Source organism: Arachis hypogaea, chromosome 19 (genome assembly GCF_003086295.3).
Source record: "Arachis hypogaea cultivar Tifrunner chromosome 19, arahy.Tifrunner.gnm2.J5K5, whole genome shotgun sequence".
Classification (NCBI taxonomy): Eukaryota; Viridiplantae; Streptophyta; class Magnoliopsida; order Fabales; family Fabaceae; genus Arachis; species Arachis hypogaea.
The window spans coordinates 104,715,078-104,741,630 of NC_092054.1; the positions used below are offsets into that span (position 1 = coordinate 104,715,078).

Sequence of the window (26,553 nt, forward strand, 5' to 3'; positions counted from 1 at the left end):
TGAGCGTCACATAATCATCACATTCATCATGTTCTTGTGTGCGAATGAATATCTTAGAGAAGAAATAGGCTTGAGTTGAATAGAAAAATAATAGTACTTTGCATTAATTCATGAGGAACAGCAGAGCTCCACACCTTAATCTATGGTGTGTAGAAACTCTACCGTTGAAAATACATAAGTGAAAATAGGGTAGACATGGCTGAGTGGTCAGCCTCCCATGGAGGTCTCAGAACGTAAAAGTTACATAATGTGTTCCAGAGATGTGAAATAAATCAGCAAAAGTAGTTTTTATACTAAACTAGTAACTAGGGTTTACAGAAATGAGTAAATGATGCAGAAATCCACTTTCGGGCCCACTTGGTATGTGCATGGGCTGAGCATTGAAGCTTTCATGTGTAGAGGTCTTCCTTGGAGTTGAATGCCAGTTTGTAACTTGTTTCTTGCGTTTAACTTTGCTTTGCAACTTGTTTCTGGCGTTTAACGCCAGAATAGGGCATCTGAGCGGGACTAGTGGCTTTTTGCCTCTGAGTAGTTTTCGCATCTCACTTAATCCATTGAAGTTCAGAATGATTGGCATCTATAGGAACTTAGAATTTAGATAGTGTTATTGATTTTCCTAGTTCAGTTTGTTGATTCTTGAACACAGCTACTTTATGAGTCTTGGCCGTGGCCCTAAGCACTTTGTTTTCCAGTATTACCACCGGATACATAAATGCCACAGACACATAACTGGGTGAACCTTTTCAGATTGTGACTCAGCTTTGCTAGAGTCCCCAGTTAGAGGTGTCCAGGGTTCTTAAGCAGACTCTTTTTTTTGCTTTGGACCTTGACTTTAACCGCTCAGTCTCAAGCTTTTGGCTTGACACCTTCACGCCATCAGCACATGGTTAGGGACAGCTTGGTTTAGCCGCTTAGGCCAGGATTTTATTCCTTTGGGCCCTCCTATCCACTGATGCTCAAAGCCTTGGATCCTTTTTATTACCCTTCCCTTTAGGTTTAAAGGGTTACTGGCTTTTTGCTCTTACCTTTTGGTTTAAAGAGCTCTTGGCTTTTTCTGCTTGTTTTTTCTTTTTCTTTCTTTTATTTTATTTTATTTTATTTTTTTCGCAAGCTTTTGTATTCACTGCTTTTTCTTGCTTCAAGAATCAATCATATGATTTTTCAGATTATCAAATAACATTTCTCCTTTTTCATTATTCTTCAAGAGCCAATAATTTTAACATTCATAAATAACTAATTCAAAAGACATATGCACTGTTCAAGCATTCATTCAGAAAACAAAAAGTATTGTCACCACATCAAAAATAATTAAACTAATTTCAAGGATGAATTCGAAATCAAGTACTTCTTGTTCTTTTGTGATTAAAAGTATTTTTCATTTAAGAGAGGTGATGGATTCATAGGACATTCATATCTTTAAGACATAGACACTTAGACACTAATGATCATGTAATAAGACACAAACATAATTAAAGCATAAGGCATAAGAAACAAAAAACAGAGAAAATAAATAGACAAAGAGATAAAGGAACAGGTCCACCTTAGTGAGGGTGGTGTCTTCTTCCTCTTGAAGAACCAATGGTGTTCTTGAGCTCCTCTATGTCTCTTCCTTGTCTTTGTTGCTCCTCCCTCATAGCTCTTTGATCTTCTCTAATCTCATGGAGAATGATGGAGTGCTCTTGGTGTTCCATCCTTAGTTGTCCCATGTTGGAACTTAATTCTCCTAGGGAGGTGTTGATTTGCTCCCAATAGTTTTTTGGAGGAAAGTGCATCCCTTAAGGCATCTCAGGGATTTCATGGTGAGGAATTTCCTCATACTCTTGTTGAGGTCCATGATCTCTTGTTTGCTCCATCCTTTTCTTAGTGATGGGCTTGTCCTCATCAATGAGGATATCTCCCTCTATGTCAATGCCAGCCGAATTGCAGAAGTGGCAAATGTGGTGAGGAAAGGCTAACCTTGCCAAAGTGGATGACTTGTTAGCCACCTTGTAGATTTCTTGAGGTATAATCTCATGAACTTCCACTTCCTCCCCAATCATGATACTATGGATCATGATGCCCCGGTCTACAGTAACTTTAGACCGGTTGGTAGTAGAAATAATTGAGCGTTGAATGAACTCTAACCATCCTCTAGCTACAGGCTTAATGTCTGGTCTTCTCAATTAAACCGGCTTGCCTCTTGAGTCAACTTTCCATTGAGCTCCTTCCATACATATGTCCATGAGGACTTGGTCCAACTTTTTGAGCTTAAAAGGGACCTCAGGGATCACCTTTTTCTTGGCCACAACTTCATAGAAGTGGTCTTGATGGACCTTTGAGATGAATCTTTCCATCTCCCATGACTCAGAGGTGGAAGCAATTGCTTTCCCTTTCCTCTTTCTTGAGGTTTCTCTAGCCTTAGGTGCCATTGATGGTTATGAAAAAAAAAAAGCAATGCTTTTACCACACCAAACTTAAAAAGTTTGCTCGTCCTTGAGCAAAAGAAGAAAGAAAGTAGTAGAAGAAGAAGAAAATGGAGGAGATGGAGGGAGAGAGTGTATTCGGCCAAGGGGGAGAAGTGGTGGTTGTAATGTGTGAAAATGGAGTAGTGTTGAGGGGTTTATATAGGGGTAGGGGGGAGGGTAGGTTTCGGCCATTAGGGTTGGATTTGGGAGGGAAAAGAATTTGAATTTTGGAGGTAGGTGGGGTTTATGGGGAAGAGTGGATGGAAGTGAGTGGTTAAGGGTATTTAGGGAAGAGGTATGGAGGTAATTGGTGAAGGTTATTTGGGGAAGAGAGTTATGAAAAGGTGTGAAGAGGAAAGAAGAAGAGGTGGGGTAGTTGGGGATCCTGTGCGGTCCACAGATCTAGAGGGGTCAAGGACTTAACATCCTTGCTCCATTTAGGCATGTAAAACGCCCTTAGAATGCATGTCTGGCGTTAAACGCCAGCTTGCTACTTGTTTCTGGCGTTTAACGCCAATTTCATGCTCTGTTCTGGCGTTAAACGCCAGTCTGGTGCTTGTTTCTGGTGTTTAACGCCAGCTTGATGCTTCTTTCTGGTGTTAAATGCCAGTTTGATACTTGTTACTGGCGTTTAAATGCCAGTAAATTCTTCCTCCAGGGTGAGCTATTTTTAATGCTGTTTCTCATTCTGTTTTTGATTTTTCAGTAGTTTTTGTGACTTCACATGATCATCAACCTAAAGAAAACATAAAATAGCAATGGAAAATAAATAGATATAATTAAATAACATTGGGTTGCCTCTCAACAAGCGCTTCTTTAAGGTCAATAGCTTGACAGTGAGCTCTCATGGAGTCTCACAGATGTTCAGAGCATTGTTGGGACCTCCCAACACCAAACTTAGAGTTTGAATGTGGGGGTTCAACACCAAACTTAGAGTTTGGTTGTGGCCTCCCAACACTAAACTTAGAGTTTGGCTGTGGCCTCCCAACACCAAACTTAAAGTTTGACTGTGGGGGCTTTAGTTGACTCTGCAGTGAGAGAAGCTTTTCATGCTTCCTCTCCATGGTTACAGAAGGAGAACCTTGAGTCTTAAATACAAGGTAGCCCTCATTCAGTTGAAGGACCAACTCTCCTCTGTCCACATCAATCACAGCTTTTGCTGTGGCTAGGAAGGGTCTTCCAAGGATGATGGATTCATCCTCATCCTTCCCAGTGTCTAGGATTATGAAATCAGTAGGGATGTAAAGGCCTTCAACCTCTACTAACAAGTCCTCTACTAATCCATAAGCCTATTTCATTGATTTGTCTGCCATCTCTAGTTAGATTCTTGCAGCTTGTACCTCATAGATTCCCAGTTTCTCTATTACAGAGAGTGGCATGAGGTTTATCCCTGACCCAAGGTCACACAGAGCCTTCTCAAAGGTCATGGTGCCTATGGTACAAGTTATGAAAAACTTTCTGGGATCCGGTTTCTTCTGAGGCAATGTCTGCCTTATCAATGCACTTAGTTCATTGGTGAACAAGGGGGGTTCATCCTCCCAAGTATCATTACCAAATAAACTGGCATTCAACTTCATGATGGCTCGTAGATATTTAGCAACCTACTCTTCGATGATGTCTTCATCCTCTTCAGAGGAAGAATAGTCATCAGAGCTCATGAATGGTAAAAGGAGGTTCAATGGAATCTCTATGGTCTCTAGATGAGTCTCAGATTCCTTTGGTTCCTCAAAGGGAAACTCCTTATTGGTCAGTGAACGTCCCAGGAGGTCTTCCTCACTAGGATTCACGTCATTCTCCTCCTCTCTGGGTTCAGCCACACCATGTAAGGTTATGGCCTTTCACTCTCTTTTTGGATTCTCTTCCGTATTGCTTGGGAGAGTACTAGGAGGAGTTTCAGTGACTCTTTTACTCAGCTAGCCCACTTGTGCCTCCAAATTTCTAATGGAGGACCTTGTTTCATTCATGAAACTTAGAGTGGCCTTAGATAGATCAGAGACTATATTTGCTAAGCTAGATGGATTCTGCTCAGAATTCTCTCTCTGTTGCTGAAAGGATGATGGAAAAGGCTTGCTATTGTTAAACCTGTTTCTTCCACCATTATTAAAGCCTTGTTGAGGCTTTTGTTGATCCTTCCATGAGAAATTTGGATGATTTCTCCATGAGGGATTATAGGTGTTTCCATAGGGTTCTCCCATGTAATTCACCTCTATGATTGCAGGGTTCTCAGGATCATAAGCTTCTTCTTCAGAAGATGCTTCTTTAGTACTGTTGGATGCAGCTTGCAATCCATTCAGACTCTGAGAAATCATATTGACTTTCTGAGTCAATATTTTATTCTGAGCCAATATGGCATTTAGAGTATCAATTTCAAGAACTCCCTTCCTCTGAGGCGTCCCATTACTCACAGAATTCCTTTCAGAAGTATACATGAACTGGTTATTTGCAACCATGTCAATGAGTTCCTGAGCTTCTGCAGGCATTTTCTTTAGGTGAATGAATCCACCTGCAGAATGGTCCAATGACATCTTTGATAATTCAGACAGACCATCATAGAATATATCCAGGATGGTCCATTTTGAAAGCATGTCAGAAGGACACTTTTTGGTCAGTTGCTTGTATCTTTCCCAAGCTTCATAGAGGGATTCACCTTCTTTCTGTTTGAAAGTTTGAACATCCACTCTAAGCTTGCTAAGCTTTTGAGGAGGAAAGAACTTGGCTAAGAAAGTCGTGACCAGCTTATCCCAAGAGTTCAGGCTATCTTTAGGTTGAGAGTCCAACCATATTCTAGCTCTGTCTCTTACAGCAAAAGGGAAAAGCATAAGCCTGTAGACCTCGGGATCAACTCCATTGTTCTTGACAGTGTCACAGATTTGCAAGAATTCAGCTAAAAACTGATAAGGATCTTCCATTGGAAGTCCATGAAACTTACAATTCTACTGCATTAGAGAAACCAATTGAGGCTTAAGCTCAAAATTGTTTGCTCCAATTGCAGGAATTGAGATGCTTCTTCCATAGAATTTAGACGAAGGTGCAATAAAGTCACCAAGCATCTTTCTTGCATCTCCACCATTGTTATTAGGTTCGGCCATGTCTCTTTTTTTTTCAAAAATTTCTGTCCGGTCCTCTCTAGAGGGTTGTGCTTTAGCTTCTCTTAGTTTCCTCTTAAGGGTCCTTTCAGGTTCAGGATCAGCTTCAATAAGAATGTGTTTATCCCTGTTCCTGCTCATATAAAAAAGAAGAGAACAAAAAAGAAGAAAAAGAGAAGAATAGAAGAAGAGAGGATAAGAATTTGAACACAAAGGAGAAGAATGGGTTCGAATTTTTGAATGGAAGAGGGGTGTTAGTAGATAATTAAATAAATAGAAAGAGATGAGAGGGGGAAGAATTCAAAAATTAAATAAAATAAATAAAAAATTTTTGTTTTTATTTTGACTATTAGTTATAATTCGAAATTTAAAAAGAAAAATAAAATTAAATTAAATTAGAATTTAAAACAAATAGTTAATTAAAAAGGAATTTTGAAAAAGTGGGGAAGAGTTTTCGAAAATTAGAGAGAGAAAATTAGTTAGGTAGTTTTGAAAAAGATATGATTAAAATAGAAAACTTTTAAAATAAAAAATTCAAGTAGTTAATTGAAAAAGATTTGAAAATCAAATTTGAAAAGATAAGAAGTTAGAAAAGATTTTGAAATTAATTTTGAAAAAGATGTGATTGAAATTTAATTTGAAAAAGATTTGAAAAAGAAATTTAAAAAGATTTGATTTTTGAAATTAAAGTTGATTACTTGACTAACAAGAAACTAAAAAGATGTGATTCTAGAGTAAAAAGATTGAACCTTTCTTACTAGGCAAGTAACAAACTAAAAATTTTTGAATCAATCACATTAATTGTTAGCATTGATTTCGAAAATATGAAATAGACATAAGAAAAAGATTTTGAAAATAATTTTGAAAATTTCGAAATTATAAAAGAAGAAATGAAAGAGATTTGATTTTTGAAAAAAGATTTGAAAAGATAGAATTTTTAAATCGAAAATTTGATTTGACTCATAAGAAACAATTAAATTTAAAAACCTTTTGACTAAATCAAACCAAATTTTTGAAAATTTATGAGAGAAAAAGGGAAAGATATTTTTTGATTTTTGAATTTTTAATAAAGAGAGAGAAAAACCCTAAATTGAAACAAAACATAGAAATTATGAATCAAAACAACTAATGCATGCAAGAACACTTTGAATGTCAAGATGAACACCAAGAACACTTTGAATGTCAAGATGAACACCAAGAACTTATTTTTGAAAATTTTTAAGAAAAGAAAAACATGCAAGATACAAAACTTAGAAATTTTTAATGTTGAGACACAATCAAATTGAAAATGCATATGAGAAACAAGAAAAGATGCACAACAAGAAATTGCAAAGATCAAACAAAGAAGATCATTAAGAACAACTTGAAGATCATGAAGAACATATGATGAATTTGCGAAAATTAAGAAAAAAATTACAAACATGCAATAGACACCAAACTCAAAACTTGACACTAGATTCAAACAAGAAACATCAAAGTTTGGTTTTTATGATTTTATTAAATTTTTTTTTGAATTTTTCGAAAATTAATTGGAAAAGAAAAATAAGGATTTCAAAATTTTTAATGAAAATTCCAGGAATCATGCAATGTTAGTCTAAAGCTCCAGTCCAGGAATTAGACATGGCTTACAAGCCAGCTAAGCTTTCAGTGAAAGCTCCGGTCTAAAATACTAGACATGGCCAATGGCCAGCCAAGCTTCAGCATACATAGTTCAAGTATGCGAAGAGGAAGCCTCAGTCCAAATGATTAGATATGGCTTTACAGCCAGCCAGACTGCAACAGATCATCATGAAACTCTAGAATTCATTCTTAAAAATTCTGAAGAACATAGAATAAATTTTAAAATAATTTTTTTTGAAAATTTTTCGAAAATAAAAATAAAAATAATAAAATTAAAATAAAATTACCTAATCTGAGCAACAAGATGAACCGTCAGTTGTCCAGACTCGAACAATCCCCGGCAACGGCGCTAAAAACTTGGTGCACGAAATCGTGATCGTTCATTCCTTGGAAACTGTTCCGAGGGTTACCTGAAACTGTAGGTCGATCTCGGATGAGATCTTCAGTACTGGTCGGAGATGGTGCGTGATGTCCGACTTGCTGGACTGGCTACACTTCTGATCCTTGGTCACCGGAGGGTGGGGGGTACCTGCAAGAGACTCCGATGCTTAAGTTAGCACGGGTATTAAGCAGGTTTTTTAGTAGAATCAGAGTATGAGTTATACCTGGGTGCTCCAGCGTATTTATAGTGTTTGAGATGTGACCTTCATTGGATAAGATAAGTTAGTTTTCTTATCTTATCTTTATCTTTAGAGTTGAGGTCAGCGTATCTTTCATTGGAACCACCCTCATTTCTATAGGCTTAAGCCGCCTTAGGATTTGGGTTGTGTTCCTCTATTTGGGCCTTTTACTGGGCTCTCTTGTTGACTTGGCCGAGCTCTTCTGAGAAGAGGTCGGATAGTCTGACCTGAAGAGGTCAGTCGCTTTATCTTCAATCATCCCAGGTCGGATAGCTCGACCCAGAGTATGAACAGTAACGGCACCAAAAACTTTATATACACGTTCATAATCTTAGTTCTTTATCACAACTTCGCACAACTAACCAGCAAGTGCACTGGGTCGTCCAAGTAATAAACCTTACGTGAGTAAGGGGTCGATCCCACAGAGATTGTCGGCTTGAAGCAAGCTATGGTCACCTTGTAAATCTCAGTCAGGCGGATTCAAATGGTTATAGAGTTTTAATAGTTAAAAGATAAATAAAATATAAAATAGGATAGAAATACTTATGTAATTCATTGGTGAGAATTTCAGATAAGCATATGGAGATGCTTTTATTACTTCTGAACCTCTGCTTTCCTACTGCTTTCATCGGATCATTCATACTCCTTTCCATGGCATGCTGTATATCGGGCATCACCGTTGTCAATGGCTACATCCCGTCCTCTCAGTGAAAATGGTCCAAATGCACTGTCACCGCAAGGCTAATCATCTGTTGGTTCTTGATCATGCTAGAATAGGATTCAGTAATCCTTTTACGTCTGTCACTACGCCCAGCACTCGCGAGTTTGAAGCTCATCAAAGCCATCCCTTCCCAGATCCAACTTGGAATACCACAGACAAGGTTTAGACTTTCCGGATCTCAAGAATGGCCGCCAATAATTCTAGCCTATACCACGAAGACTCTGATCATAGATCAGGAGGCTAAGAGATATGCATTCAAGCTTGCTTTCATGTAGAATGGAAGTGTTTGTCAGGCACGCGTTCATAAGTGAGAATGGTGATGAGCATCACATAATCATCACATTCATCATGTTCTTGTATGAAAATGAATATCTTAGAGAAGAAATAGGCTTGAGTTGAATAGAAAAACAATAGTAATTTGCATTAATTCATGAGGAACAGCAGAGCTCCACACCTTAATCTATGGTGTGTAGAAACTCTACCGTTGAAAATACATAAGTGAAAATAGGGTAGACATGGCCGAGTGGCCAGCCTCCCATGGAGGTCTCAGAACGTAAAAGTTACATAATGTGTTCCAGAGATGTGAAATAAATTACTAAAAGTAGTTTTTATACTAAACTAGTAACTAGGGTTTACATAAATGAGTAAATGATGCAGAAATTCACTTCCGGGCCCACTTGGTGTGTGCTTGGGCTGAGCATTGAAGCTTTCATGTGTAGAGGTCTTCCTTCATAGTAAAGTCCAGAAATGTGATTTTTATTTAAAAACTAATAAAAATACATTAAAAACTAACTAAATTATACTAAAAATTATGTAAAAACAAAGCCAAAAAGCGTATAAATTATCCTCTCATCAATGCCTATTCGGGATAAAATCAAATCCTGATGTACCCACCTGATCAAGAAAAAACCTCAAAAACCCCGAAAGCAAACTACTGCTACATTGTCATGCCGTTCGAACTCAAAAACACAGGAGCCACTTATCAAAGATTAATGAATAAGGTTTTCACAGACCACATCGGGAAAGTCATGGAAGTCTACGTAGACGACATGTTAATAAAGACACAAAGTGAAGAGTCGTTACTATCTGACCTCACCCAAGTATTCGACACTATAAGAAGGCATGGCACGTGACTTAACCCTACAAAATGCACCTTCGCAGTAGAAGCTGGCAAATCCTTGGGTTTTATGCTTACACAAAGAGGAATCAAAGCAAATCCAGATAAATGCTGGGCCATACTCAACATGAAAAGTCTGACTTGTGTCAAAGAGTTACAACAACTCAATGGAAGATTGGCATCCTTGTCCAGATTCCTAGCTGGATCAGCAATAAGATCTCTCCCCTTCTACGCCACTCTAAGGAATGGAAAGAGGTTTGAATGGACAACGGAGTGCGAGCAGGCCTTCCAAGATTTCAAAAGGTTCCTGGGACAACCACCTATTTTAACTCAACCACGGGAAGGGGAAGCACTCGTATTGTACCTTGTAGTAGGAAATCGAGTAGTATCCTCAGCACTAGTCCGAGAAGACGATAGTGGACAACAACCTATATACTTCATCAGCAAATCACTACAAGGGTCCGAACTGAACTACCAAAAAATAGAAAAATTCACTTATGCTCTCATACTAACATCTCGACGACTTCGCCCATATTTCCAAGTCCACATCATCAGGCTTCGGACCAACCAGCCCATAAAAGGCATTCTACAGAAAATAGATTTAGCAGGAAAAATCTTGCAATGGGCAGTCGAATTATCTGAATTTGACCTTCAATATGAAGCTCGGACAGCCATCAAATCACAGTATCTGACCGACTTCATTGTAGAGTTTACAGACACCCCAGAAATTCCTACAGAATGGAATTTCTACGTAGACAGTTCCTCAAATAAAACTAGAAGTGGCGCAGGCGTGATAATAGAAAATGACCAGGAACCCAAATCAAACTTTCCCTCAAATTCGGGTTCCCTGCTTCAAACAACCAGGCCAAATATGAGGCACTACTAGCTGGTTTGAAGCTGGCTAAGGAGGTTGGAGCTCAAAAGCTTATCATCTTTAGCGACTCACAAGTAGTCACCTCACAAATAGCAGGCAGCTACCAAGCCAAGGATCCCATGATGAAAAAGTACTTGGACAAAACCAGGGAACAGCTCGGACAACTCTGGGAATATGAGGTCTGCCATATATCTCGGGAATAGAATGCTCGAGCTGATGCACTCTCAAAACTAGCCAGCACCAAACCAGGGGGCAACAATAGAAGCCTCATCCAGGAAATGCTGCAGAACCCGTCAATCTTCGAAGAAGAAAAAGTCCTAGCCATAACAGGTTTGGATCAAGGATGGATGACTCCCATAATTAACCACCTCAAAACATAAATGATGCGTATTTTCGGAAAACGAAAAACGAATTCCAAATACACAAAACTAACCGGCAAGTGCACCAGGTCGTATCAAGTAATAAAACTCACGGGAGTGAGGTCGATCCCACAGGGATTGAAGGATTGAGCAATTTTAGTTTAGTGGTTGATTTAGTCAAGCGAATCAAGAATTGATTTGAGTGGTTTGTATACGACAGAAGCTAAATTGCATGAAATTAAAAGGGAGAAGGGTAGATTGCAGAAAATTAAAGAGCAAAGAAAGTAAATAAGCTGAATCTTAAAGAACAAGTAATGTAAATTGCAGAAACTTAGATTGCAAGAAATGTAAATTACAGAATCTTAAAGTGCAAGAAATGTAAATGGCTTGAATAGTAAAGGGAATTGGGAAGTGAATTTGCAGAAATTAAACAAGGAACAATAAATTGCAACAAACAGGATTGTAGAAGATGGATTCAATTGAACCGGATCTTGACAAAAATGGAAATCAGCTTGGTATAGCAACGAAACAGGGAAATTAAAATTTAAAGCTGTAGATCTCAGGACCCAAGAGACTAGATAACCAAGTCTAGATCTCACTGCCTTCCTAGATCCAGCAAGAACAATTGCAAGGGAAATGTAAATTGCAGAGAGAATAGAAGAAGAAGCAATTAACTGAAAAGGAAATTCAATTATGCAGAAAATTAAACAAGATCCAAAGGTGAGATTGAAACAGAAGTTCTTCAATTCTCCACCTAAGGTCCCAAGCAAGAAAAGTAAAGAGTGCTCAACAAGAACCAGGAAGAAGAGAGATCAATTCTCCTCCCCAATTCTCTAGAATTCTAAGAAAACAATTCAAAAATGTAAAGTAAGTTCCCTACTGTAAGTGTTATGAAAATTCTAAAAGGAAGCTCTCCAAAAACTTAAATCCTAAGCTATTTATACACTTTCTTCAAATGGTCTTCAAGCCTTCAATTGGGCCATTGTTCTTGATGGAATTGGGTTGATAAAGGCCTTGGTTGATTGCTCTTGGAGTTGGAGAAAGATCCATTGTGAACCGGGTTGAAAAACATAAAAGCTTGAGTAAAAGTTTGAGTAAAAGTTTGAGGTCAAACTTTTGCTCAAGCTTTTTATACCAGCTGCCCCATTCTTGCTGCTACCAACGTTTGAGCCAAAGTTTGGGGTCAAACTTTTGCTCAAACGTTGGCCCCCTTGTAAATGTGTGTTGCGCCAACGTTTGAGCAAAAGTTTGACCTCAAACGTTGGCGCAAGCTTTTTCCTCCAGGGTGTGCAAGAGTGGCGCCAACGTTTGAGCAAAAGTTTGACCTCAAACGTTGGCGCAAGCTTTTTTTCTCCAGGGTATTGATTTTGTGATGCAAACGTTTGCCAAAAAGTTTGAGGCAAACGTTGGCTCAAGCTTTTCTCCCAAAAGTTTGAGCTAAAGTTTGAGGTCAAACTTTTGCTTAAGCTTTTTTCCCAAAAGTTTGAGCTAAAGTTTGAGGTCAAACTTTTGCTCAATATTTTTTTCTCTGGAGTGTTTTCAACTCTTTTAAAAGTTTGAGCTAAAGTTTGAGGCAAACTTTTGCTCAAACTTTTTGTTCTCTCTTGCTCCTAGCCCTTCCTTCTTTCTTCAACCTTCTTCAAAACTCTTTTCACCTATCATCAATCAACCAAACACATCAAAGCTTTGCTTAAAATCATGAGTTTGTTATTCTTGCATAATATATGACAATTATAGCATAAAATCTCATGAAATTGCATTAATTCATACATGGTTGATTGAATCAAAGGAAACATGGAAATCTACCCAATTGGCTTGCTTATGGCTCAAGAAAGTGCATAAATCAATCGAAAACAAAAGAAAAAAGCTAGTGAAACTAGGCTAAGATGACTTGTTATCACAACACCAAACTTAAAGCTTGCTTGTCCCCAAGCAAGAAAAGAATTATTGAGAAGAATGAATGAAATGGAAGAGGATGTTCATGCTAGTAGAGTATTATTGGTAGTTCATGGCGTTTTCTGTGGATATGTAAACACTCACTTCTTATTGACTTTTAGGCCTAGAAAGTCTCCTTCAAGCATCAAGCAACACACTGCTATGACCTCTCATTATTCCTTTGTCCTTGACTATTATATTTATTTATATTTTTTTTTCTAAAAGCTTTAGTTCAGTGTCATGTGTAACAAGTTCTTTTCTTTCTTTATACTTGACACATTATTCACTATAGACACTTGGCTCACATTCCTTCTTAAAACATTGATGCCCAGCACCTCTTTGGGTTACTAAATACCTTGTAGTTAGGTTGCTCTTGATAGTGGACTTTCAGCTGATGATCCCGGGTTAGTTAACCCAAGTCACCAAGTGTTGATGCACTCCAAAGAACTTAATAATCCAAGCAGATCCAAGTACAAAGACACCACAGGCATATATTCTAAGGTTCAAGCTATTGGTGTCTAGCTTTGTTTCTTTTTTTTTCTTTTATTCTATTGCCCATTTTTGGCTTTTTCTTTTCTCTGTTTGTTTTTCTTTTTAACCAAGGACTTTTATTTGATTGAGATTCATAGACAGTGAACTACTTTCTGCTTAAAAATAGACATCCTAGTTCTCTTATTCACTAAAAGTGAGCTATCATACAATCAGACATACATACCACCACTTACTTTTATTGTACTTCTATCTAACAGAGAACTATCTTACTTCACATTCAAATATTTCTTTTATTGAATTGAAATTGCAGGGGACAAAGCATGCCTTTTTTTGTTAAGTGAAAGTAAACACACAAGCACACAATTAGACTAGCTTACTTATTTTAAGGAAAACAAACATAATGCAAAGACTATTTTAAACAAATAAGATGCATGCTTTTTTTTTTCTTTGTAGTGATGAACAAGGAGCAAGTTCACCTTTCATTTGTCATGCTTTTTCTTTCTTCTTTCATATACTTGGTTGCTGGTGTTCCCTGTGTCCATGTCTGTTGTCTGTTGATCCCGCCAGAACCCAGCTTTATTCATCGCCTCCTCTACTCTATCTTCAAGCTTCATTGCATTGCTTACTTCTATCTCACTTCTCCTTTTGAAGAATTCATCGAAAGTTGGAAATGCTGGATCCATGTTGTGCAGATGCTCTCCAATATAGTTTAGTTTGATTTGACTATTTATGTTGTAGTCGGCTTGGACTTCATATCTTGCATCTTGGAGTGTTGTGAACTCTTTGAGAGCCCTCAGATTTTCAGCTTGCATTTGTGCCAACTTTCCAAACGATTCGTGAGATTGGAAGGCATGCTCCTCTTGCATCGCGAAGAATTTTGACTCAAACTCACTTTGTTTGTTCATCATTCTTAGCTCCCGTTCTTCTTGCTCTTGTTGGTTTTTCATGTATAGTGAATGATATTCCTCTTGCCTTTCTTGAATTCTCATGTACTGTTGTGATAATCTTCCAATTGCTTCCTTTAACTGTGATTCTTCCTTGTCAAATTCCATATAATCTTTCTTCTCATCATTGAACTGCGCTTCTGGTAATACTTTCAGAGTGACACTCTTATCATGCATTCTGAGAGTTAATTCTCCTTGTTCTACGTCTATGATAGCCCTGTCAGTAGCCAAGAACGGTCTCCCAAGTATGATAGAGTCACTTTCATCCTCGTCTGAATCTAGAACCACAAAATCTGCAGGGTATATAAATTTGTCCACTTTGACTAGAAGATTTTCAATTACACCCCTGGGGTATACCATTGACTTATCTACCAGCTCTAGAGACATCTGTACCGGTTTAACTTCCTCTATATGTAGTTTTTTTACCAAAGAGGAGGTAATTAAGTTAATACTTGCTCCTAGATTGCACATTGCCTTAGTGATAGTTAATTCCCCAACGGTGCAAGGCAGCAAAAAGCTCCCAGGGTCTTTAAGCTTGGAAGGGAGCCCTTTTTGAATCAAAGCCCTGCATTCCTCAGTAAGCAGTATGGTCTCTTTTTCGTCCCAACTTCTTTTCTTGTTGATAAGCTCCTTCAAAAACTTGGCATATAGGGGCATCTGCTCCAGTGCCTCAGCCAAGGGAATATTTATCTCCAACTTCTTGAAAGTCTCAAGGAACTTGTGAAATTGTTGGTCCTTTGCCTCATTGTTGAATCTCTAGGGATATGGCAGTGGAGGTACAAAGGTCTTCTCTGCTTGTTGCTTTTGGTTTTTGGTTGGCTCTTCAATTGCTTCATTCCCCTTTTTTGGAAATTTTGATTGTTCCTCCTTTTCTTGAGTTTGCTTTGAAGCTTGCTTGCTTGCCATTGCATCATCATCATTGGCTTCCTCTGTGTGTGTTGGCTGTTTCTCTTCTATTGGTCTTTTACTGCTCTCTACTTGCTTCTTTGTAGTGTCATTGTTGCTCATCAATGTTCTCCCACTCCTTAATTGTATTGCCTTGCATTCTTCCTTAGGATTTGGGATTGTGTCACTCGGCAGTGAGCTTGAAGGTCTCTCAACAGAAATCTGTTTGGAGATTTGTCCAATTTGCCTCTCTAGGCTCTTCATGGAGGCTTCATGGTTCTTGGTTGTCATTTCTTGTTGTTTCCACATTTTGTCTATCAAGGTTTCCAAGTTGGTGAGTCTTTGAGATTCAGGTGATGCTTGTGGTGGGTTGTGAGATGTGGATGGTGGATGGTGGGTATTTTGGTTGGTGGGTTGGTTATTAGATTGGTAATGGTTGGGGTTGGGGTAGTTGTTTTGGACCAATGTAATGAGTTGTGGCTTCAGTTCAAAGTTATTTGCATTGACATTAGGGGTGAGAATGCTGCTTCCACAATGTCTAGCATTTGCAAAGGTATAGGAGGCTAATACTCTCCTCTGCTGTAGGTTATTGTTAACCCCTCCTCCTGGATTAGATGGATCTCCTTCCATCTCGTGATATTCTTCCTCAGATTCTTCCTCTCCAATAATATTTTTTCCTCTTTTAGCTCTTCTTAACCTTCTAAGAGTTCTCTGGTCAGTTTCAGATAACACAGGAATGGTTCTTCCTGTACCTGACATACAAACAAAACAAAAGAAACACCACCAGTAACACTTTGATCTGTTGCTAGAATGAAGTTAAGTTAGCTTAAGCAAAAATTCAAACAGTTAATGTGTTAGTCAAAAATTTGAGAAACAGAAAATAAAAATGCTAGATCTAGATCTCCACTTCACTTAATCATTGTCAATCTATTTCAATCCCCGGCAACGGTGCCAAAAACTTAATGCGTATTTTCGGAAAACGAAAAACGAATTCCAAATACACAAAACTAACCGGCAAGTGCACCGGGTCGTATCAAGTAATAAAACTCACGGGAGTGAGGTCGATCCCACAGGGATTGAAGGATTGAGCAATTTTAGTTTAGTGGTTGATTTAGTCAAGCGAATCAAGAATTGATTTGAGTGGTTTGTATACGACAGAAGCTAAATTGCATGAAATTAAAAGGGAGAAGGGTAGATTGCAGAAAATTAAAGAGCAAAGAAAGTAAATAAGCTGAATCTTAAAGAACAAGTAATGTAAATTGCAGAAACTTAGATTGCAAAAAATGTAAATTGCAGAATCTTAAAGTGCAAGAAATGTAAATGGCTTGAATAGTAAAGGGAATTGGGAAGTGAATTTGCAGAAATTAAACAAGGAACAATAAATTGCAATAAACAGGATTGTAGAAGATGGATTCAATTGAACCGGATCTTGACAAAAATGAAAATCAGCTTGGTGTAGCAACGAAACAGGGAAATTGAAATTTAAAGCTGTAGATCTCAGGACCCAAGAGACTAGATAACCAAGTCTAGATCTCACTGCCTTCCTAGATCCAGCAAGAACAATTGCAAGGGAAATGTAAATTGCAGAGAGAATAGAAGAAGAAGCAATTAACTGAAAAGGAAATTCAATTATGCAGAAAATTAAACAAGATCCAAAGGTGAGATTGAAACAGAAGTTCTTCAATTCTCCACCTAAGGTCCCAAGCAAGAAAAGTAAAGAGGGCTCAACAAGAACCAGGAAGAAGAGAGATCAATTCTCCTCCCCAATTCTCTAGAATTCTAAGAAAACAATTCAAAAATGTAAAGTAAGTTCCCTACTGTAAGTGTTATGAAAATTCTAAAAGGAAGCTCTCCAAAAACTTAAATCCTAAGATATTTATACACTTTCTTCAAATGGTCTTCAAGCCTTCAATTGGGCCTTTGTTCTTGATGGAATTGGGTTGATAAAGGCCTTGGTTGATTGCTCTTGGAGTTGGAGAAAGATCCGTTGTAAACCGGGTTGAAAAACATAAAAGCTTGAGTAAAAGTCTGAGTAAAAGTTTGAGGTCAAACTTTTGCTCAAGCTTTTTATACCAGCTGCCCCATTCTTGCTGCTACCAACGTTTGAGCCAAAGTTTGGGGTCAAACTTTTGCTCAAACGTTGGCCCCCTTGTAAATGTGTGTTGCGCCAACGTTTGAGCAAAAGTTTGACCTCAAACGTTGGCGCAAGCTTTTTCCTCCAGGGTGTGCAAGAGTGGCGCCAACGTTTGAGCAAAAGTTTGACCTCAAACGTTGGCGCAAGCTTTTTTTTCTCCAGGGTATTGATTTTGTGATGCCAACGTTTGCCAAAAAGTTTGAGGCAAACGTTGGCTCAAGCTTTTCTCCCAAAAGTTTGAGCTAAAGTTTGAGGTCAAACTTTTGCTTAAGCTTTTTTCCCAAAAGTTTGAGCTAAAGTTTGAGGTCAAACTTTTGCTCAAGCTTTTTTCCTCTAGAGTGTTTTCAACTCTTTTAAAAGTTTGAGCTAAAGTTTGAGGTAAACTTTTGCTCAAACTTTTTGTTCTCTCTTGCTCCTAGCCCTTCCTTCTTTCTTCAACCTTCTTCAAAACTCTTTTTACCTATCATCAATCAACCAAACACATCAAAGCTTTGCTTAAAATCATGAGTTTGTTATTCTTGCATAATATATGACAATTATAGCATAAAATCTCATGAAATTGCATTAATTCATACATGGTTGATTGAATCAAAGGAAACATGGAAATCTACCCAATTGGCTTGCTTATGACTCAAGAAAGTGCATAAATCAATCGAAAACAAAAGAAAAAGGCTAGTGAAACTAGGCTAAGATGACTTGTCATCAATAAACACTCCCTACATATAAGAAGGAGGCAAATAGGTTAAAATGGGAGGTACAACACTACACCATCATAAACAATACTATATACAAGAGAGGGATTTCAACACCACTATTAAAATGTGTGCCGACTTCCAACACAAAGGAAGTTTTAGAAGAAGTACACAGTGGCATCTGTGGCAATCATCTCGGAGCACAGGCTCTTACCAAAAAAGTGCTCCAGGCTGAATTTTATTGGCCGAATCTACAAAAAGAAGCAACAGAATTCGTAAGGACGTGTCTACCATGTCAGAAACATGCCAACTTTCACATCGCCCCACCAGAGGAGCTCATCAGCATAACCTCACCCTTGCCATTCGCAAAATGGGAACTTGATCTTCTCGGTCCCTTCCCTCAAGGATCGGGACAGGTCATATTCCTCATCGTGGGGGTAGACTATTTCACAAAATGGATTGAGGCGGAACCCTTAGCTAATGCCACTGCTCAAAGAAGTCAAAAATTCCTATATAAAAATATTGTCACAAGGTTTGGAGTTGCACACTCCATCACCACAGACAATGGCACTCAATTTACAGATGCAGGCTTCAGAAAATTGGTGGCCGATTTGAACATAAAACACCAATTCACATCTGTAGAACACCCCCAGGCCAACGGACAAGCCGAAGTTGCTAACAAAGTCATATTAGCCGGGTTAAAATGGAGATTACAGAATGCAAAGGGAGCCTGGACTGAAGAGCTCCCACAAGTCCTATGGGCATATCGGACAACTCCACACTCCACCACAAAGGAATCACCTTTCCGATTAGCTTAGGAATGGAGGCAATGATCCCAGTGGAGGTCGAAGAAGGATCACCCAGAGTGATCCACTACAGTGAAGAGGCTAACTCTCGACTTCAAAGGGAAGAACTCGACCTACTTCCAGAAATTTGAGAAAGAGCTCGGATCAGGGAAGAGGCATTAAAACGTCAAATGGCTTCAAGATACAATCAAAAGGTAGTGCCGCGAGGTTTTGCCTAGAACGACCTCGTCCTAATCCGAAATGATATCGGAATAACTCGACCTAGAGAAGGAAAGCTGGCGGCAAATTGGAAAGGACCCTACCGAGTCATAGAAGTACTTGGAAAGGGCTACTATAGGCTGTTCGAACTCGAAGGGCGAGAGCTGCCAAGGTCATGGCACGCCTGCAACCTAAGGAGGTATTATAGTTAAAGGTAATAAAGATCTTAGGACAAAGTGCACTCTTTTTCCTGAAAAGGTTTTTTAACGAGGCACCAAGCCAAGATCTATGAACTACCTAACTTACAAGGGTAAAGCGCCCACATGTATATATTTGTATATTTTCTATTTTGAATAAAGTTTTTTAGATTTTCTACAAATCTTTTATCAAGACGCATTAATCTGAAATGCAAAAATTCATCGCCCGATTATAAAGCTACAGAGCGGCAAAAGTGAAAACCAAATTCACTGCCCGATCATGATAAAAAACACCAAAGATGAAAACCAAATTCATCAAAGGTCGACCAAGCGAGGAACAAACCCAACTTCTACAAAATCAGCAAAGATGAAAAGCGACAAAAACATATTAAATGCGAGAAGTTATCGAAAGTGACCCATAAAAAAGAGGATTACTAAGAAATAACTTAGAAGGGACCGATATGATGAAGTCGGCCTCCCATAAACCACAAAAGTTATAAAAGTAATCCATAAAAGAGATCTGACAAAGATCCAAAATGGATTACTAGAAATAACTTAGAAGGGACCGACATGATGAAGTCGGCCTCCCACAAACCACAAAGGTTATAAAAGTAATCCACAGAAGAGATCTGACAAAGATCCAAAATGGATTACTAGAAATAACTTAGAAGGGACCGACATGATGAAGTTGGCCTCCCACAAACCACAAAGTTTATAAAAGTAATCCATAAAAGAGACCTGACAAAGGTCCAAATAAGTATGGATTACCAAAAATAACTTCAAACAGACCGAGATAAAGAAGTCAGCCAACAGAAGGCATGCGCTATAAGGGACTTCAGGTTGAACCCAGAAAGCCATGACCTCAAAAGAAACAAGCTACAAAGGCAATCAAAAGAGGTCGGGAAACAAGATTTCAACACCCTGAAGATGCCTAGAAAATACTAAAGCAAGCAATCAACAAGCAAGTCACAAAAGAGACAAAATTGCTATAATAAACAAGACTCAAGAGGCCACCTGAAGTCGATCCCAAGAGGCTCAAAAAACTACCTTTGTTTTTTCAAAACAAAGTTGCTAAAAAAGTAACTAAAGTATCTAGAAGTTAAAGACCACAAATTACACAATAAAAGAGTTCAAAGCCCACAGGCCGGGCTATACACAATACATCAGAAATAATTATAGAGAATCCAAAGACTTCCCAGTCGCAGCGTCCCGAGGTGAAGGAGGACGAGTCTGAAGGGGTACCGCATCTACCGTCCCATCATCCCGGTTCAGGATCTGGACGTCAGGATCAGACTCAGGCTGACCAACTTCAGTTGCCGGAGTTGAGGAAGGCGGGGCAACAAAAACGTTGGCAGAAGGTATAGGAGGAGGGTCGACATCATCATCATCATCAGGGTCATCAGGGACAATCTTACCATCTTTTACAATGTTATCCAAGCTAAAAAGAGTGAGGTCGAGATCGGGCGCAAGAACCTGAACCTGATCCCTCAAATTCTCATAAGCAGCATTCACACTGCCTACAAGATGACCCTGGAGCTTAGCATAGTCAGCTCGGACAGACTCCAAACTCTCATTGAGACCCATCATCTCCCTATAAGTTGTGACATAGCTCTCCTTGTGCTTCAACGCCATATCCTCAGACAACTTTGTAGAAGCCGCTAAGGCAATAGCCCGAGTCTTTTCACCCTCCAACTCTTTTTCCAACTTGGCCACTTTCACCTCGAGCTCCTCCTTCAAACCCTTGATCCGGTCGAACCCCGACTTGGCCTCCTCTATAAAGGCCTTTTGTTGCATAGATAGGAAGGTCCTGGGCAGTCTGATATAAAACTGCTCCTATATGTGCCATCTTGATACTGCTCTGAGTAATAAACTCCAAATGACGAAGAAGAGAAACATCGTCAGTAGCAATGACACCATAGGGACCAATTTGCTGATCAATAAACCTGACAGCATCGAAGTCGGGAGCATCCAAGTTGAAGGGCACAGTTGTCTTCTATATTTTTAGAGGAGGAACGACAGTAGGAGAAGAGGTACCAGAAGAAGTCTGGGGAGGATCGATTAAATGAACCCGAGGGGTAGGAATCATCTTCCTTGGTCCAGGAGAGCTTGGTACTGGTTGTTTTGGCTGAACATGAGAAGATCCTTCCCCAACCGCCTTGGCCGAGATGTTCTGGGCAGCTGTAGCCTTCCTTGCCTTTTTAAAGGCTTTCATGGAATCATTATTCTTGGCCATCTCTGAAAAACAAAATCAACCAAAGAAGCAAGTTATAAACTGGAAAGAAACAAAACAAAGTAAAACAGAGCAAAAATAAGTCGATCAATATCCAACACAGTTCTAACAAGGGAGGGGTCCCCCAAAAATGTCTTGGTATTGAGATGGGGAGGTTCCCCCCAAATATCTTCCAAAACATTCACAAAAGCCTGCTCGACCTCATCAAGCATCTCCCACGAGTATCGAGACACCACAACGTTCTTTTGCCAACACAAGGGGAAAGTAGGTTCATTATTTGATTCTAAGAAAAATGGTCGAGTTCCCTCAACAGCTTGGACCTTAAAAAAGTAATTCTTAAAGTCCCTAAAGGGCTCATCATACATAGCAAACACCTTATGTCCATGGGCAGATCGAAAGGAAATCCAAGAAGCTTTTTTTTTTCGAGGAAATACCGGGCTTAGTCAAAACAAAAAGATAAAGAAAGAGAGTCTGAGAAGGTGTGAGGTCCAACTCTTGGCAAAGTAACTAAAAAATCTTGATAAAACCCCAGGAGTTCGGATGAAGCTGGGGTAGAGCTACGTTACACGACCACAACAAGTCGGTCTCAAAGGAAGTAAAAGGAAAAGTAATGTTCAGCTGGCTAAAAAAATAGTCATAGGAATAAAAGAAGGGACGCTCCCCCTGGACCGAGGTCCGGAAACAAACCCTCTCATCAGAATCGGGAGCTACAAGCTCATAATCTTTCTCCTGGGCTCGATATCTACAAATCCTATAATGTTTCCTTAGCTCTACATAGTACTCAGCATTTACCACGGAGACACACATCAACACAAGGGAGTCTAGCCAATCGGACATACCCTCAGGAACCTTAGAAGACGTCTCAACAATATTTTTGCGAGAAGACATGGCCAACTAGTCCTACAGCAAGAAAAAGAAAATGGATTACTAACGAAAGCAGCTCAAAACAGCTCGGACAAACATGACTCAGAGCAATATAAACAGTAAAAGGAAAACCCCAAGACACACACCAAGGTCCAGGGGCATCCTTTGGAGGCAGGGATAGAGTGTAAGGACTCAGAAAAAGTCTATAAAGGCTAAACATCCCAGCAAAGACTCTAAGCAATGCTTTAAAAAAGAAGACGCAAATCAAAGCAAGTTATCAGAGAACCATCGTCTTCTACAAATCTATCAGCAAAGAAAACTATCAATAGAACAAAAATCAAGGAACAATCTTTTCAGAAGCAAACAGGTTCAGTTTATAAAACCCAAACATCAAAGTACAACTAGAAGCAGCGACAACATACGAAGCCCTAAAAGCGTCCACATAGGAGCATGCATAAAGTCGAAAGAAAACCAGAAAATATGCACTACAATGACAAATCAAGTATGATAATACGAAAAGGTCCAAGCTTTCCAAACAAAAACTCAAGCAAAACTAAAACTTCACCAAGAAAAAAAATGACAAAAGAAGCAAAAGAAAGAAACAGAAAGAAGAACCAACCTGAAAGAAAATGCTGAAGAAATGGGAGAAGAAGAGACGGAATCCAGAATTGCCTCCGAGCAAAGAAAGCACCAATAACCACCAAAATGGCGTCACAGAGAGAAGCGTGAAGACGTGAAAACGTAAATCCCAAAAGAGCAAGGAAGCACAAATGAAGCGGAAGAATAAGAGAGAAAGGGGGAAGTTATAGCGAGCAACAGTGAAGAGAAACAGAAAAGAGAAAGTTTTGATGTAATTCAAAAATAAAACAAGAAAGTGGGAGGCCAAAGAAACAGAACGTTAAGAAGTTAATGGGGCATTAAAAACCCTTGCACGTTCCCAAGGCAAGGAACGCCTGTTTTCGAAATCAAAGAAAATAGAAGAAACGCTCCGTATTCAGAAGGAGTCTCTACAAAAAGAAATCGACAAATGCTCGAGCACGGCTTCTACAAAGAAGGATTGAAGTTCTGAAACTAGGGACTCGATCTCAAAAGGAAGACCACGCTCAAGCAGGGGCACTGTTCATACCCTGGGTCAAGCTCTCCGACCCGGGTTACTTGACGACAAGTCGACCGACCTCTTCAGGTCAGGACTATCCGATCTCTTCTCAAAGAGCTCGGCCAAATCACCAGGAAAAGCCCAAAAAGGGCCCAACAGAGGAACACGACCTAAATTCTAAGGTAGCCTAAGCCAATAGAGATAAGGGCAGTTCCCTTGAAGATAAGATGGCCTCACTCAAAGATAAGATAAGATAAGATAACTGTCTTATCTCCAGAATGGTCACTCCTCATCATTATAAATACACTGGAGCACCCAGGTATAACTCATACTCTGATTCTACTAAAAACCTGCTTAATACCCTTGCTAACTTAAACATCGGAGTCCCTTGCAGGTACCACCACCCTCCGGTGACAAAGGATCAGCAGCATAACCAATCTAACAAGTCACACGCGACAGCTCCGGCTGCCACCCACCAGCCGGACACGTCAGCTCCGACCAGTATAGAAGATCTCGTCCGAGATCGACCTACAGTTTCAGGTAACCCTCAGAATAGTTATTATTATTGGATGAATGGCTTTGGTTATTTGTGTTGCTGAGGCTGCCAGAGTTGAAGTCCCTTTGTCCTTGATTCTGATGCTCACCCCACCTCAAATTAGAATGAGTCCTCCAAGGTGTCTTGTGTGCATCACCATTAAAATTGTGTTGGAACGAACTTGAAGTGTTATTCATGTATTGCACCTGCTTAGGGCTTTGTTGCTCATAATTGAATGTCCCAAAACTTTCTTCAGATTGGTTCCACCCATGTGAAGTTTGAGATTGGTGTTGTGTGTTTACTGCAGCACTTTGCATTCTATCAATTTTCTTCGCCATAACCTCCATCTGTTGCTGAATCTGTTGATGCATCATCTTGTTGTGAGCTAAGATGGTATCTACACCTTCCAGCTCCAATGCTCCCTTTCTTTGAGCTGGTTGGCGTTGCCTTTGATGAGCAAAGAAGTATTGATTCTTTGCCACCATATCATTGAGGTTTTCAGCCTCCTCTACTATCTTCATAAGTTGTAAAGAACCTCCTGCTGAATGATCTAGTGCTTCCTGAGCCTTAAGAGTTAACCCTTCATAGAAATTTTGAAGGATGTCCCATTCATTGAACATTTCAGGGGGACATTTTCTAATCAGGGCCTTGTACCTCTCCCATGCCTCATAGAGAGATTCTGCATCCATCTGTGTGAAGGTTTGCACCTCAGTCTTGAGCCTGATGATCCTTTGAGGGGGGTAGAACTTGGCCAAGAATTTATTCACTAGATCCTCCTAGCTAGTGATGCTTCCTTGTGGAAAGGTTTCAAGCTATTGAGCAGGCTTGTCCCTTAATGAAAATGGGAATAGTAGCAATTTGTATGTTTTTGGATGCACACCATTGGACTTCAATGTATCACAGATCCTCAAGAAGGTGGATAAATGTTGATTTGGATCTTCTATTGGATTTCCTCCATAGGAGCAGTTGTTTTGTACCAAGGTGATGAGCTGGGACTTCAATTAAAAGTTATTTGCATTGGCATTTGGGGTAAGGATGCTACTACTCCCACAATGCCTATGATTAGCAAACGTATATGAAGCCAAGACTCTCCTCTGGGGTTGACCATTGTTGTTGGCCACTCCCAGTGGTGGATTTGTTGGATTCTTCTCTATTTCTTGGTACTCTTCTTCAGAAGTTTTCAGAGGTGGAGACCTCTCTCCTTTCTTCTGTCATACTACCAAAACAACAAGAACACATAGAAAACCAGAAAACAAGAGTGATTCACTCTACTCCTAGAGTGAGGTTAAGGTTAGTTTAAACAAAAATTCAAACAGTTAGTGTGCGTGTTAGAAAAAAAGACAGTAAACAAAAATAAAGAAAAAGTGCTTAATCTAGACCACCACCTTACTTAATCATTGTCAATCTAATCAATCTCCGATAACAGTGCCAAAAACTTGATAGGTTGGAACCGGATTCCAACACCTAAACTCACCGGCAAGTGTACCGGGTCGCATCAAGTAGTAATTACTCACATGAGTGAGGTCGATCCCACAGGGATTGAAGGATTGAGCAATTTTAGTTAGGTGATTGATTTAGTCAAGAAAAGAAGTTTTGATTTGAGTAATTTGTATTCAACAGAAGCTAAACTGGATGAAATTTAAAGGGAGAGGGAAATTTGACAATAAATTAAAAGACAGAAGAAATAAAGGAGCTGAATCTTAAAGTGCAAGAAATGTAAATGACAGAAGCTTAGATTGCAAGAAATGTAAATAGCTGAAGCTTAGAGTGCAAAAAATAAAAATTGCTTGAATAGTAAAGGGCCTTGGGAGCTGGGATCTTAGAAATTAAATAAGAGAATGTAAATAGCAATCAACAGAGAAGTAAAAGATGAATTAAAATGCAGTAGATCTCAAATAGAAAAGAAGAATTACTTAAAGAAGCAATAGAGAAAGTAAATTCAACTCAATTGTAAAATCTAAAAGAGAAGTTGAAGATCTCAGGGGCTGAATGAGACTAGAAAACAAGTCTAGATCTCAATTCCTTCCTTGATCCAATAGAGAATAATTACAGAAGAAAATAGATAAGGAAGCAGTAAAGACAATTTAGATCCAAATCACAATTCCTTGAAATTATGCAGAAAGTAAACAAAGAGAGATCTCAGATCAAGAATGAAACAGAATTCTTTCAATTCTCAATCCAAGATTCAAAACAAAGAGTGAAGAGTGTGGAAGTAAGAACAAAGAGGAAGAGAATTAAATTCTCAATCCCAACTCCCAAACCCAAAGCTAAAATCTAAAATGAGCTCTAAAATGAAAAGTAAAAGTGTATCCCAAAAAGAAAAGTCCTCTCTAAATCAAACAAACTTCTATTTATACACTTCCTATTTTTGAATTTCAGAATTTGGAGCGGGACTTTCAATTTGGTGAAGAATTGAATCCAATTTGATTTTTAATTGAATTTTGGGTCATGTGTGCTGCTCCCAATAGTGTGCTCGGTTGTGAAAGAGAGTGCAGCACTCCATTGGTTCAATGGTTGCGTGACAAGCTCCCTAGTGCCAAGCCTTCATAGCGCTCAGTTATGTGAGAGAGCCCAGCATCCCTTTGCTTGCAAGGTGAGGCTCCAGGTTTGAATCCTTGTTGAGCCAATATTGTGCCCATTTTTATTTCAAGGAGTAGCACTCCTTCCTTGCAAGTGAGGAGCTCCAAGTTCGACTCTTGGTGGA

The 26,553-nt window shown here is 39.2% G+C and overlaps 1 non-coding gene across 1 annotated transcript; it reads left to right on the plus strand.

The window, feature by feature from the left end:
* The first annotated feature begins 5,023 nt into the window (after positions 1-5,023).
* Positions 5,024-5,131, plus strand: LOC112780472 (small nucleolar RNA R71). The gene has a single exon (XR_003191305.1). It is a non-coding gene; the product is annotated as a small nucleolar RNA R71 (small nucleolar RNA).
* Positions 5,132-26,553: the final 21,422 nt, after the last annotated feature.